General features: G+C 46.6%; 1 long non-coding RNA gene across 1 annotated transcript; it reads left to right on the top strand.

Moving 5' to 3' along the window:
• The first annotated feature begins 367 nt into the window (after nt 1-367).
• LOC118501221 lies at nt 368-941 on the top strand. Its single transcript, XR_004903836.1, has 2 exons — nt 368-622; nt 693-941. It is a non-coding gene; the product is annotated as an uncharacterized LOC118501221 (long non-coding RNA).
• The last annotated feature ends 13,216 nt before the right edge of the window (nt 942-14,157 follow it).

Raw genomic sequence — 14,157 nt, 5'->3', positions numbered from 1 at the left:
CCGGACGGTAGCAATGCGCAGAAGGTGATGGAGAATCCTCCTCCATCAGCAAATGGAGAGGGCATTTTTCTGGGAGGAGTCTAGGCTTCCCTTCCGACTCAAAGTCTCCCAGCTGGAGGAAGGGGAAGACCCCGCGCCAAGAGAAAGGACTCTTGAGGTGGGACCAGTGGGAAGGAGCCCTGGTAGTCCACCGGCTTCCGTCTGCTTCTTTGGGCTCATTCTCTTGCAGCGGCTACTGTCGCCAAAGACTCCGGGAGCGGGTGGGTGTGGGAACAGTGGTTGGGGCCACCGCCGCCTCGCCATCGCCAGCCTCCCGCCCCGCAGCCCCGCCGCCCCGCCCTTGCAGGGCAGACTGCCTGGAGGGGTGGCTGACAGCGAGCTTAAAATAGGAAGATTCCTTTAAGCCCGATCCCCTCCTCCTCTGATCCCGGGCCCTGCGAAGAGGCAGCGGACAACTCCAAACAGAGCCCTCCCCCACCCAGCCGCCCTACTCAGAGCCGGAGTCTCTCCACCTCCGCCCTCGTGGGAATGGGGCGTGTGCAAAGGGAGCGCCGGGTTGTCTGGTGTATAGGCACAATATATGGAATTTTCTTCTGCAATCGAAACTGCAGGATTGCCAGCAGTTTCGATTGCAGAAAATTGCTTTCCGGACCGAGACCCCCGCTCAGTCTCCTGGGTCTGGAGTGTGAGAGTGGGGTCCAGTTTATCCTCGTTTCGGGCCTGTGCATCGTAGGCATCAACATCTTTCTGCGCGGGAGGAATCAGGCTGAGCGAGCTCTGAAAGGCGTGCAATCGCGGGCGGCGGGGCCACCTGGCCGCCCTCCCTGGGTTCCCGGGAACTGATGCAAGCACACCACAAGCGGGACAGACTCAATCCAGCCCAAGAAGAGGACTGGCTTTCTCCCTACCTATCCCAGAGGAAAGTAAACCTTATCATGGCATTTTCTCGCATTCCTAATTTTCAACATGACTGTTGGAGGTTGGCCGCAGTGGGCTGGGATGGAGGAGTTCCCCTCCAGGAGCAAACCTGCCCACTTCCAGACCAGTAGCAGAGTCGGCGCCATGCCTGGCCAGCCCTCCCGGAAACAAAGCCCCTTTGTACCGTACCCCGTCTTGAGCCTCGGGCTGTCCCTCCACCCCCGGGCTCCCTCCCCGTAGAGGATTACAAACAGCGCCACAAACCTCATTTGTCTGCCCGGGGAAGGAAACAAAGCACCCTCCCTAGCCACTGGGAGAGGGCGCGGGGAAGTTTCCTGCCCTCTCAGTGTGCACCAGCACTTGAAGCCTGCCTGACAGTCCGGCCCGGAGGAGGTTTTTTCTTTTTTTGAGGGGGGGGGGGGCTGTTTTTACTGCAGTTAGGTGATGTACTTTGATTGAGGTCCCATGATGGGTAAATGGCAGAGGGAGTCTCAAATCCAGCTCTGTTTTAGATGAATTACAGATCTATCTATCTATCTATCTATGTTTATACACACATAGATTCATGAATATATATTTCTTCTCTTCCCATGAATGACCTTTTGACACTGTTCCCTTTCTGGCTAGATCATTCAAACCTTGGCGGGCATTTGCTTGACTCCAGTTCTCCCACACACTCCAGTGAATAACATCTTCCCACCCCTCTCTTTACCTGTCCCACATCCTTGGTTTCTTGGTAGTGCTTAGGGCCCTGACTCCCATGGCCCATGCCTAATCATTTGGTTCTGAGTAGACAGTGCCTTCTTGGGTGTGCCTTCAGAATGCTCCCCCCCACCATACCACCCCTTCCTCAATGCACTTCCAGGGCCTGGGAGGGCATGTTCCCTCCCATCTGCTCTGCAGAAAGGCAGAGCCTCAGGGGTGCAGTGGATAATGGTGAACTGCCATCCCCTTAAGGAACTATTGGCAGCATCCACAGTTGTCCACAAGGTCTACAGCCAGTCCCAGATGGAGGATGGTTGCCAACTGCACAGGCAGTGAATTCTGGCTGTGGGGTTACCATGGGAGTGGCCACAGACCAAAAGTACAGACTGAATGATGACTCGTGAGTGAATATTACCATGGGGCATTGTTTATTTGGTGGGAGGAAAAATGAGGCACTTGTACTCACAGCTCCATACATTACAAAATTCACCCTCCCCTTTCCTGCACGCCTCCTCCATTTGCATTGACTGTGACCACTTCTTCTTGTGTGATGACTCAGTACAGATGGGAAGTTTGCTGTACCGATACCAAAAGTCATCAAATAAATTGAATTAAATGAATAAAAATAAAATGCCCAGGACTGGGGTAGCTGACTAATGCAAAATCTGCAATCCCTGATGGACCCTGAATGTTTGGATCAACCAAAAGCAAGGCCAAGGTCATGTATGTGGGTTTCATGGGCCTCGGTAACCTTGAGGCAGGAGGATCAAGCAAAAAGTGTGTAGGCTCCAATTTAGTTTAGAATCTGGGCTCTTACACTACTATTACTCAACAAACCAGAGTTTCAGATTCATCTTCCATTAAAAACATTATTGTTACTTATCTTGACAGGGTTGTTGTGGAAAGTAGATGAAATACCATATTTGAAAAAGTTCCTGATGTATAAATACTCAGTAAGTGTTCGTTTCATTGTTGAGAATTGTTAGAAATAAAGTGGAAAGGTATTTCTGTCATCACATGTCAAAACCTCTGGAAAGACAGTCTGTCAGAGGCCCTCGGGCACCTCCAGCAGGATTGGGAGACTTTTGGAAAGGAGAAGGGGATAGTAGAATGTGAACTCAGGACCCAGGGGCACATTTCCCTCTTGGTTTCTCAGTTTGGGTACTTTTCTCAAAAAGAGGGAGGAAGCATGGTGTCCTGGCAGTATGAATATGTTTTGGCAACATTTTAAAAATTGTGCCTTTTCTGATAAATGTACCCAACTCTAGTCTTCACCTCTTTTTTTTTTCTCTCGTTTCATCCCATTGCCCTGGAATCTCAATTAGGCCTTTTGAATCTCAATTTCATCATCGGAAAAGTTTGTCATTGGAGTAATTCATACAGTCATGATAAGTATTAAGTGAGATAACATATTCAATAAATTAATTCTATCTTCCTCATTGTTTCCTGTTCCTCGTTGACTTGTAATTCTCCTGTCTTCTCCTTCTTCCTGTTCCCCACAGGTAGTGAAGCCGAGGCTAGAGCTAGACCCGGTGCAGACATGAGGTCTGGGAAATGTACGATCCCTTTATTCATTCCTCCCTCTGTGGACAACACCCTGTGAAGATGAGCATCATTATGGTTGGCTCTTAACATCTTTTCTGCTAACAGTCTTTCACCACCAGCCTTTACTAGTGAATAGCTCTTGAATTACTTACTTTTAGGAACTCCTCATTGGGTGTGTGGTCACCATTTGGAATCCTAGAGTAAATAAATTCAATACTGTAAGTTGATTCAATTTGAGGCCATGCCTAAACCCAACAACATTAAAAATGTACCAGCCTAAGCTGCAGGCTCCTTGGGCAAGTTATATAGAGAGACTTTCAGTGTTTATCTGAACTTTTTGTTTGGGCTTAGAGATCTGGCTTCTTCTGAGGATTTTCTGAGTCTGGGCCCCAAATATTCTAGCACTGTACGGGAAAAGACCATCAGAGTCCAGAGCAGGTCCGGCTGCCCTTACACATAAGTGTTCCTCCCTCTGTGATGCTGCCTCCTTTCATAGTTCCACCCAGATTGGTTGCTTGATCCATTTGTTTACATGGTAAACTATTTGCTGTGATGGATGACTGCTATGGGGGTTGGGTTGGTAGTAAAGGTCTAGATCTTTTCCCCCTATCCAGGATAGCTCTGAAGGGTGATTTTGACTTCAGAGCTCTCCATGGGCCTGCTGAGTTCTTTGTTCTGACTGTATCACAGCCCACCTCCTCTTTGGCTGATCCTCTGTCTGTCCCTCCTGCAGCAGGTGTCGGGCCCTGAGCACTCCGCAGTTGCTCTCTTCACGCTACTCTCGTCTCAGAGCCTGCTTCCTGAGCCCAGTCTGCACCGTGGAGCAGCACAGGAAGTGGCCTGAGACATGTACCTGTGTTTAAATCCTGGCTGTGTCATTTAGTGGCTGGCTGACTTTGGGCAACTTGTTTAATCTCTTTAAATGTTGCTTTTCATCTGGGGAAGACAGAGTATTATGGGATTAAATGGGTTTATATATAGTGCATGAGTACCTGGGCCATGGAAGCAGCTCAGCAAATGTAGTTCTTCCCTCAGTAGTATTTCTCGTGCAGGACACTGCAAATCCTACTAGAACTCATTTCTAGTTTATAAATGTTACTAGATTTATGTCTTTACATTCTTAAAAATAATAGTGCATCTTTTAAAGGGGTGACTTTCACTATTAAAGTTTTAGAACACTGTCTAAAGTGGAGCATATGGTTAAGGCATCAGAGGGCATACGGGTTTGGGTCTCCTTAAATAAGCAGGCTAACCATATGGCCTAGCCAACTGTTCCAAAATGTTTTCACCTGTAAAATGGGATATTAACAGTACAGACTAATGGCAGATGGTATTTTCCTGAAATACCTACAAGTACGTTTCCTATCCCCGCTGCTCTTCTGAAATGACCTTGCATTCCTCCACCATTAGATAAAGTCTAATTCCTGTCCCCTCGTAACTGGACTGGCCTCAGTGACTTGCTTGACTATTAGCACAAATAGGAGCAAAGTTCTGGGACTTCCATAGCTAGTCCACATGAGGCTAATCATTTTGCCTGGGTCTCTTGTAGTGTTTTCTGTTGCAACTCAGCCCCGTGCTGTGGAAAACCCAAGCTTTGGAGAGGCCATGGTGTAGGTGTCTGCCTGTCAGCCAGCATCAGCTGTCAGCCAAGGGTGTGAGCCATCTGGAATGGCCAGCCCCTTTGGGCCTTCGGATACCTGTGGCTCCAGCCAACATCGGACTACAACTGCACGAGAATGGCCCCACTGAGCACAGTCAGCCTACAAGCTATGACAGACAGTGATAAACTGTTGTTATGAGCTGTCAAGTCACAGGGTGGTTTGTTATACATACAGCAATAGAAACAAGCACGCTTCCTCCTAGGGTTGTTGTGAAAGTTAGATAATGCATACAAGTTGATTAATAAAGTACTCAGTAAATATTACTACACTTATCAAAAAGGGTGAGCTAATTGTAAGGGGAGTAAACCATGGGTACAAATAACCCCAATATTAAGCAGGCATTGTTCGATTCCATATTTAGGGAGCACCTGTCACATTCCAGGCTCTCTACATGGTCATGAACTCTCTGAGTAGCAGAGAACCTTGGAATTCTTCTACCTCAACCTCTTACCCAGTGAGGACATTCCTTTTTGAATGTTTGTTTAATCCAACAATTATTTATTAACCCTGCTCTGTGCCAGGAAGTGTGGTGGATGGTAAGGCTGGGTAGTGCTGTGGCTGAGACACAGTCCAGTACCAGGGGGCAGACGCGCGGGCAGTTTCTGTGAAGGGGGCCGCATTTTCCCTGTATCACATGGGGTGAGTTGTCTCACTGTCGGCCAACTCTGATATATATTTTCTGTGTATCAACTTGTATTTTGAGCGGCAGTTCTTGGGTTCTTTGCTTTCTTGCTGCATATCCTGAAGCCAGCTGTTTACACATCCACTTACCCATCTCCACTCAAGCTGACCCTTGTGCTGGAAGGTGGGCTTTGCTTGGTACTTGAACACCAGCCCGCAGGCTCTTTGAGGGCAGTGCCTGGGCCTGGTTCATCACTGGGGCCTCAGCTTCTAGAGCAATCAAAAAAAAAAGAAAGAAAGTGAAAAAGAAAACAACAACTAAAAAATGCATCCCATTATGTGTGGGTTCAAAAAAATGCCAAAGATTCTTTTAATTCAGGTTCATTTCAAACAACGACAGCACAGAAAACTACCAGCATAAGCTTTCTCAAGCTTCACAAGCAACACTATGATTTTAATAGGCTGAGATTTTAATTGGTGGATGAAACCAGTTTTTTAAAACCCCCGAAAAGTTCACTTTGAGTTTACTACAGCAAAGTAGTTCCTGAGCCAACTGATGAGCCATCACTGTTTCCCATGCATAGTCATGTTTTATGGTTTCTGAAAACGATCTTTAAAATTGTTTTCCACACCATGAGCTTGATACAGATCTAAGGGCAAGGAATTTTATTTTAAATGGTAAACTTAAGTTCTACATCACATTTGAGAAAGCTCTTCTCTTCTATTCTTTAGAAACAGAACAAAAATACCACCCACCAGAGCAAAGACACAGCCCCCTGAATTGGGCCCTTTTCCCCCAGCCCCTCTCACTCCCAGGTGTTGGGGGCAGGAGCAGGTCACACGGAGACGGGGAAGTTTGCTCCAGTGCCCCACAGTTTGCCTTTAACCCTAAGTCACATCCCTTCTTCTCATTCCCTTCCTCCTTATTTTAAAATATTACCACTTATTTGTTTGTATTGTTTCCCTGCATGACTGCAATTGCAGTTTATATAAACATAGTACAGGGCTCTTTTATTTACAATTCATCATATTTTTGTTGCTATCATATAGTCGTACCATGGCAAAAGGGACAGAATCTGTTTAATCAACTTTAGACATAGGGCATCCTCTATACAAAAAATCACCCAAACTTTCCTATGGAGAAAAATATAGAAAATCAGAAGAAAAAAAGAAAATTGGTGGGGAAGGGGCAGAGCTTTACATGGGCAGAGAGGGAGAACGTTTCCAGGAACTTCGGAGACAGGGGGACCTCTCGTCGGGGAGCTGGGTGCCCTGTACCCTGTGGACTCTTGGACAAAGTCTCTCTCACCTGGACACCCACTCAAGGGAAAGACTGTTTGTGTGATGAAGGGGGTGAATACAGTAGTTTTCAGGGATAACATCGACGTACTTTTTTCAGTAATTAACAAGAATCAAAATAGATGCTGGGGTTTCTTTACTGATTGGCTGCATTTTCATTATATTCAAAACACTATCTCCCTCAGTGGGGATAGATGTAGTTTCTCATTATTGATTTCTCTTTTGTTCTTTTCACTAACTTAGTAAAAATCAACTCCCAACATTGTTCTTACTCATCCTTTTAAAAAAAGCAGTATCATGTCCTTACATAAGTTAGCCTGTGGAGAAATCCCTAAACAATGTCTGACTTCTCATGGTGAGTAATTCTGAAATTCAGTCCTTGCGGTAGTGTGCTGGAGAGAGAGGTGTGTGAACATCAGATCACCTGCCTTATCTTCTTTGTCCAGCCCAACCGCTTGGAGTTGGAGCCTTGCATAGAACAGTCTCAAAGTGCTTTTCTCGGCAAGAACATGGCTTAAGGGGCTGTGGCATGTGAGCACTTGCAACAGTATCACAAACCTGCAACTGGACTTCACACCCTCCACTCAGTAGCCTGTGGGGGAGTTAGGAGGCGGGGCAGGATGACTCCCAACACCTCTGAACAACAGAGGCTATTTAGGAAGCACAATGCATGTGCCCATCCCACTTTTCATCCATCACACTCTTCACAATGTAGTAATAACTGGTAATAAGTGAATAATTCCCCAGGATCACAAGGTTCTGGGAACATGTAAGTAGACAAAGAGGCAAGGACACCTGATGAACTGATCAATCTGAGGGTCAACTTGACCATGAGTTCCTCGAGGATCGGTTCTTCAGCTGACTCAGTTTTATCTCTGCAGACCGATGCACTAGAAGACTTACTAGACAGTTTCTGGACAGTGGCTTAAACAGGCCTCAAGGTTGAAGAGAGTGAGATTGGGTTGCTCATAGAGCAAGGTAAATTGCAAGATGCAAAACCACACTTAACAACTGTGGCCACCACGATGCTGTGGACAGCATTACAACATTGGGGATGGGGTTAGAGGAGCTGACATCTAAGGGACCTTGGACATTCAGAAGCACTTGGGAACTCCCTAGTGTGGCTCCTCTGGCCTGAGCCCTTCCACATGCAATGTTTCCCCGGTCAGCCTAGCAAGAGCCTTCGGTTGCTCTTCTGAAGCACCTGGGCCCCCTCGCTGAGAGTCTCTGTCAGAGCTTACTGCTGGGTTCTTCCTGTCCTCTGTCTCCAGCACAGGTGTGCCCACGATGTCACAAGCTGATACAGCTTGTGTACCACTGTAAGCCTCCACTGGCAGTCTCAGGGAGAACACCAGGTCTTCCCAGTGTGCAAACAGATCTTTTGTGTCTGAAGGACTGCATAATTGTAGGTAAAAAGAACAGCCAGTGGCATGCTTCACATGGAGCTGTTTTTTCTCCTGACTATAGATGGACAACTTTGTAAATTTCAAAGGAAGCAGCCTGGTCAGCTCCAAGCTCTTGGCTGACTTGGGTCCCCTTCCCCCGGTGGGTCGGTCATGACTGGCACCAACTGCACAGCTAACAGCCAGTCACACCAGCAGCATGACAGGTAATGTGAGGTCGGGTCCGGTGGATGCGATGCCCACAGTGACCATTTGCACATTGTGTGCACATTAAACATTTTTCTTTTGCTGATCTGGATAAAGTCACTCTCAAACTTGGGGTGTGCTTAAACATGGGGAGCTCGCCCATGCACAGCTGCTGCTGCAGCTTCCCCATGAAGCTGTGGAAGGCAGGCTGTACATGGCTGCTCTGGGCGCTGCCCTGCCATAGAGTCCTGTCGCTTCCCTTTCTCACTTTTTTCCCTCCTTCTTCCCTCCCTCCCTCTTTCTTTCTTTCTTTTTTTTTTTTTTCAGAGAGAGATTGAGAAGGGAAGGCAGAGAGAGAGAGAAAAAGATCAAGTTGTTGCTGCACTTACTTGTGCATTCATTGGTTGCTTTTTGTATGTGCCCTGACCAGGGATCAAACCCGCAACCTTGGCATATAGGGCTGAGTCTATAAGCAACTGATCTCTGTCTTTCATTAAGACTGCTGCATGCCCTCTAGTATGAACTACAGGCCGTGTGGGCCAGGCCACCTAGAAGCTTTTGCTGCCCATTGTGACCTGCAGCTGGTATGCACAGCACCTCATCTTCATCCTCATCCTCCTGCAGGAAGCAACAGCATCCTCCTGCAAACAGCTGCCCAACAAGGGCATGGAGAGTACTTGGCCTGTTTTTTTAAAAATAGTTAAAAACCAAAGTATCTGGTTCAGATGTAGTCCACTGATAAAGGCATAACAGCTTTATAAGTCATAAGGCACCTGATATTTGTAAATGGCATCGTTATATGCCGTACGTAAATCAAGCTGTGAGTCTATGAGGTGCTCTTGTAGCTGTCTACCTTGAAGCCCCTCCTCTGTCTTTCCTCTGACATCCAACACCACCATCCATGACCGGGCTGGGCTGCGTGTGTCACCGCATCTTCCCGGCCACAGTGATCGGCCCAGGATGGATTGTACTCAGTGGGGAGGGGAGGGGAGGGGAGGGGAGGGGAGGGGAGGGGAGAAGAACAGAAGAGAAAAAGAAAACTTCCTGGGAGTGTTCCTAGCCAGAGCTAACAGGGCTTTCCTCCCTCCCTGGATGTGAGGCCATGGGGGTGAAGATCCAGAGCTGCCTGTGAGCCTGCTCCTGGCTGTGTAACAAAAAGGCCATCGACTCCAGGGCTGAGTGAAGACAGCACAGAGAGTGTGACAGAAGCCTGTCACCACATGAGTCTCTGGTATCAATGAGCTTTTGTTACATGATCTAGTCAATTTGGAACTAGGCTAGCTTAAAGGGGTTTCTGTTGTATGCAACCAAAGGAATCCTGACAAACACATTTTGCCATCTTGAAACACAATGGCAGCTGACGAGTTTTCATCAAGTTTCAACACATTCCCGTAATATTTGGTTCATAGGTAGAGGATACATGGGTAGGAAATGAGCCTTGAGAGAAGAGATGGAAACGTGGCAGAGGTCTCAGGGAGGCGAGCCAGCGCTGTGCAGAACTCTCTGTGTTGATTTGACACCACAGCTTGAGAGATTTTCTCAGATTTGAAAGCACAGATGTGGGCTCTGATGAGCTTTGAGAAGTTATGTGATTTAGCAAAAAAGGATTCACACAAGGAAGCCTAAGAGGTTAAGGGCAACAGCACAGTGATATTTCATTAATTTACACTGAAAACACAGAGGTGATGTATAGACTGAAACACTTCTATTAGTATCTTTTTTTAAAGATTTTATTTTTAGAGGGGGGTGGAGAAAGAAAGAGAGAAACATCAATGTGTGGTTGCCTCTTGCAAACCCCACACCGGGGACCTGGCTTGCAACCTGGGCATGTGCCCTGATTGGGAATCAAATTGGTGACCCTTTGGTTCTCAGGCCCTTGCTCAATCCACTGAGCCACACCAGCAAGGGCTCCATTAGTGTCTTAATATTGATACATTATGTTCTAAAGCTATACAGGAAACCAAAACATAATCAAAAGCTACTTTGTTAAAATTTGCTGTGATAAAGCATTGTCAAGGGGGTTTGAAATCTATGTGTTCACCATACTCTAGCCATAAAGGTAAACCAACAAAAGAAGGCAGGTCATGATAGAAGAATAGGACTGAAAAAATCCATTAGGGTAAATTGAGGTTTAATGAAACTGAACTAAAAATAACTTGATACAATCATTTGACAAGGCAGGCATGTAGCCTTTAGAATTGGAAATCATCATAGTTCAAGTCCCAAGCCTTTTTCTCTCCTAGATAGTACTCATATGGGCATGGCCACAGTCTGTCTCAGTCAGTTTTCTTCCTCTGCCACATTGTGGCTGATCCACAACTTTTCTGCTGGAAACACTTTTTTCCATATAAATCTGACTGCACTCAATGGGATTACAAGGTTGTGGTACGGTGCAGAGGCCCCCAACCCCTTCGGCTCAAGAGCAAATTATGTGTCCCTCTCCCCGACTTCGCTTTCAGTGACATCACACTGGGAGCTTGAAACCAGCCACGGTGGGAGTATTTACACTACAGAAATTGGCAAACACTACAAATCAGGGTTTATCCCTGCTGCCCCAAAGCTGGTTGTTCATTAACTAGCACACCACCGGTTAGGAGTCAAATGGGCCGACAGCCTTGTTACTTCTTTCAGGTGTGTATTTCCACTTTGGTCCATTACAGGGCAGAGAACAACTGACACACAGAGAACAATTTTTGGCATTATTTCTTAAAGGGCAGCTCGCTGTGTCTCAGCCCCCATATTAATGGGCTCGCCTGGCTATGGCTCCAGCCCTATGGGAAGCTGGTCTGGGACAGCACCCCTGACCCTCGCACAGTGCTTCCCACCACCCCTCTCACCAATCAAAACTATTTCTGTGTGTTGTTCCAGCTACTGGGAAGGATTCCATAAAACCATTTATTCTAAGTTAGTATTGACACAATGTACTGACTCGCCTCAGACTATTTGTATTTTCATTGGAAACAGAGAATGTAAGGGAAGAGAGCCAAAGGGCGAGATTTCTAGCAGCATTGCAGACTGCTACAGGAGTTATTTGGGAGTAAGGAGCGTTAGGGTCTCTCTCGTTCTCTCTCTCTCTTTTTTCTTTTTTTGGTTGATTCTTACACGTGTCTCGACCAGGGATTGAATACACAACCTCCTTCACTGGGATGACTCTCCAACCAACTGAGCAACCCGGCCAGGGCAGGATATTTCTTTTTTTAAATTTTTTTTAAAGATTTTATTTATTTATTTTTAGAGGAAAGGGAGGGAGATAGAGAGAGAGAGAGAAACATCAATGTGCAGTTGCTGGGGGTTATGGCCTGCGACCCAGGCATGTACCCTGGCTGGGAATCGAACCTGGGACACTTTGGTTCCCAGCCCGCACTCAATCCACTGAGCTACGCCAGCCAGGGCTAGGATATTTCTTGAATGCTCTCAGGTTGGCTACCACCTAAGGGTAGTCCTGCCAACTAATTTTGCAAGTCTGGGAAGGAATGCTAATAATAATGACAATGACGATGATGTGGATGATGATGGTTCACTGTCCTCCTTGACAGTGTCCCAGGGGATTTCTCTGACTTTTGGTAATCCTTAAATAAGAGAGATAAGTTGACAAAACTTGATCAGAATCTCTGTGTCTCTATCAAAATCTCTGTGTCTTGATCATATAAAAGTACTTGTTGAAAAGCAAAGAGTTACTACTTGCAATTTGGCAGACCCTAACGGTGGCCCTGATCTGCAAATATACCAACAATGACATCCAGAAAAGGCGCCGTAACCCAAAGGCAGTGAACTCAGTCAGGTCTTGTGCGTCCCGGAGCACCCTCCCCTTTGACCAGACTGCTGATTCCTCACTTCTGGAACTTCCACTGCCCTGCAAGTTTACTGCTAGGTCCAGGGAACAGGACACACCTGGATTTGTCTAATCAATGTATACCTTGAGGAAACACACATTCATGAGAACCTTCAGATGCGTAATCTCAGGAGCCGCTGCCTGATGTTCTTGAGGACGGATGACTCGGTGGCAGGCCTGGGCTGGCCTTCAGTTTGCAGGCAGCCAGGAGAGGCCCAGGCAACTTCTGCCAGTTCTCAGAGGCTCCCCTGGGACTCTTCACTCTCTGGCACCTGCTTCTTGTTAAGCTCTTACTGTTTTATGACTCATACGGTGTCTTCTATTCAATGCCTATTATTTTAGGGATTCAGCTGACTCATGCAGGAGGAAAGCAAAGAGGTATGAGGTGGGTGCAGAGCAGTCTACTGAAGAGAGGGTTTATTGAGTTTTAAGAAAATAGGACTGAGGGATATGAGGCAGAATTCTGAGGACCTGAAGTTCAAAATCTTCCCAGAGCATAATGTTCAACATCAACCATCAAGCCCATTTTTTTGTGTAATTGTAAATGCAAATGGCTTAGCCATTTACTGCTTTTTCATTTATGTCTACTGCTCACAAAGCAGTAGACATAAGTGAATATTCTGAATAACTGCTTTAATTTTCATTTATGTCTACTTGCCTTCTTAAAAATGAACCATGCAGTAATTTTTAAGGAAATAGAACCAATCCCGAGGCCTCTTGTAATAATATATCTTACTTCTATGGTGCTTTATAGTTTACAAAGCATATTGTTTTGTTTGACCCTTACAAAAACCCATGAGGTTGATACTTTTGTTACCTACATTTCACAGAGAAGGAAGGAAAGCTCACAGAGGTTGGGTGCCTTTCCCCAAAGTATGATATCAAATGAAGATGTGAACCAGTCTGCAGAGCCCAGAGGGTGGACTGAAAAACAAACAAACCCCAAACCTTATACCATAGCTCTTCACAGAAACACCGTTGTGCAGAGTATAGTGATTTTGAATTTCATTTTCCTTCCCAAGACGCCCAAAATACCAAAGGCTCTGGTCAGGGCCTGGCCTGTCCTGCACCCACAGAGTCTTAGGGGTGGTTATTTATAGCCACCTTCCAAGTCAGAGTAGTATTGATTAATACAGCGCTGGAGGAAACTTCTCTTTTCATTCATAAAGTTTTTAAAAATCTATTTTTTTTCACTGAATATTGGCCTATCTCAGTGGTATACCCTTGTCCTACCCAAAAGAGAGCTGCACCCTCCCTAGGGAAAGAGGATGGAAACCGTGGACTCCGGCGGTCAGCGTCCAGAGGACAGCGGATGACCTGCTGACCCGCTGGGCTCACGCAGTGCTCGGGAAGATGCGATGGGTCCCTGCGGGAGCTGGGACTCCTGGAAATTTGGGTTCCGTATGGGTGAGTCTGTCCACTTCGGAAGAAAAGGAAACCTAAAACTTTTTCAGATGGGCAAGGAGTGTCCAACATCATACTTGTCTTCAGGAAGGGCCTACAGACGTACGTGAGAATCTTAATGTGCAAAACATCTACAGGCCCTCCTCCCCCGCCGTCACCACATTATTCTACATATTCTAAAAGCCCTTTTCATTAAGCAGGGAAAATTACATTTTTCCATACTTTAAAAATCATGTGAAGTTTAACTCTGGGTGGTTGCATGGGCCAAACTCCCCTTGTTACCTGTGTAAACTTCTCCCCCCACCCTGGGGCCTTTGCTTGCATTTGATGTGCCCAGGAGAAAGGACCTGTCTGACTGGGACTGCCTGAGCAGCTGCCCATAGGGAAGGGGTTCTGGGTTGGAAAAGTGATCTTTCTGGAGTGTGGCTGTTTCAAGACAAAGGAAGCAAGCAGGTGCTGAAGGGTCAAATCTTACAAACCTGGGAGGCACAGAATCCATGCATCATTTGGAGTGGGAGGCAGAGAGGAGATGCCCGGCCAGGAGGCCAGGAGGAGAGAGTGGAACTTGCCAAGGAAAAGGGTG

The sequence above is a fragment of the Phyllostomus discolor genome, chromosome 6 (genome assembly GCF_004126475.2).
Source record: "Phyllostomus discolor isolate MPI-MPIP mPhyDis1 chromosome 6, mPhyDis1.pri.v3, whole genome shotgun sequence".
NCBI lineage: Eukaryota > Metazoa > Chordata > Mammalia > Chiroptera > Phyllostomidae > Phyllostomus > Phyllostomus discolor.
The sequence above is the reverse complement of the archived record's forward strand: the minus strand, read 5'-3'. Positions and strand labels throughout refer to the sequence as shown.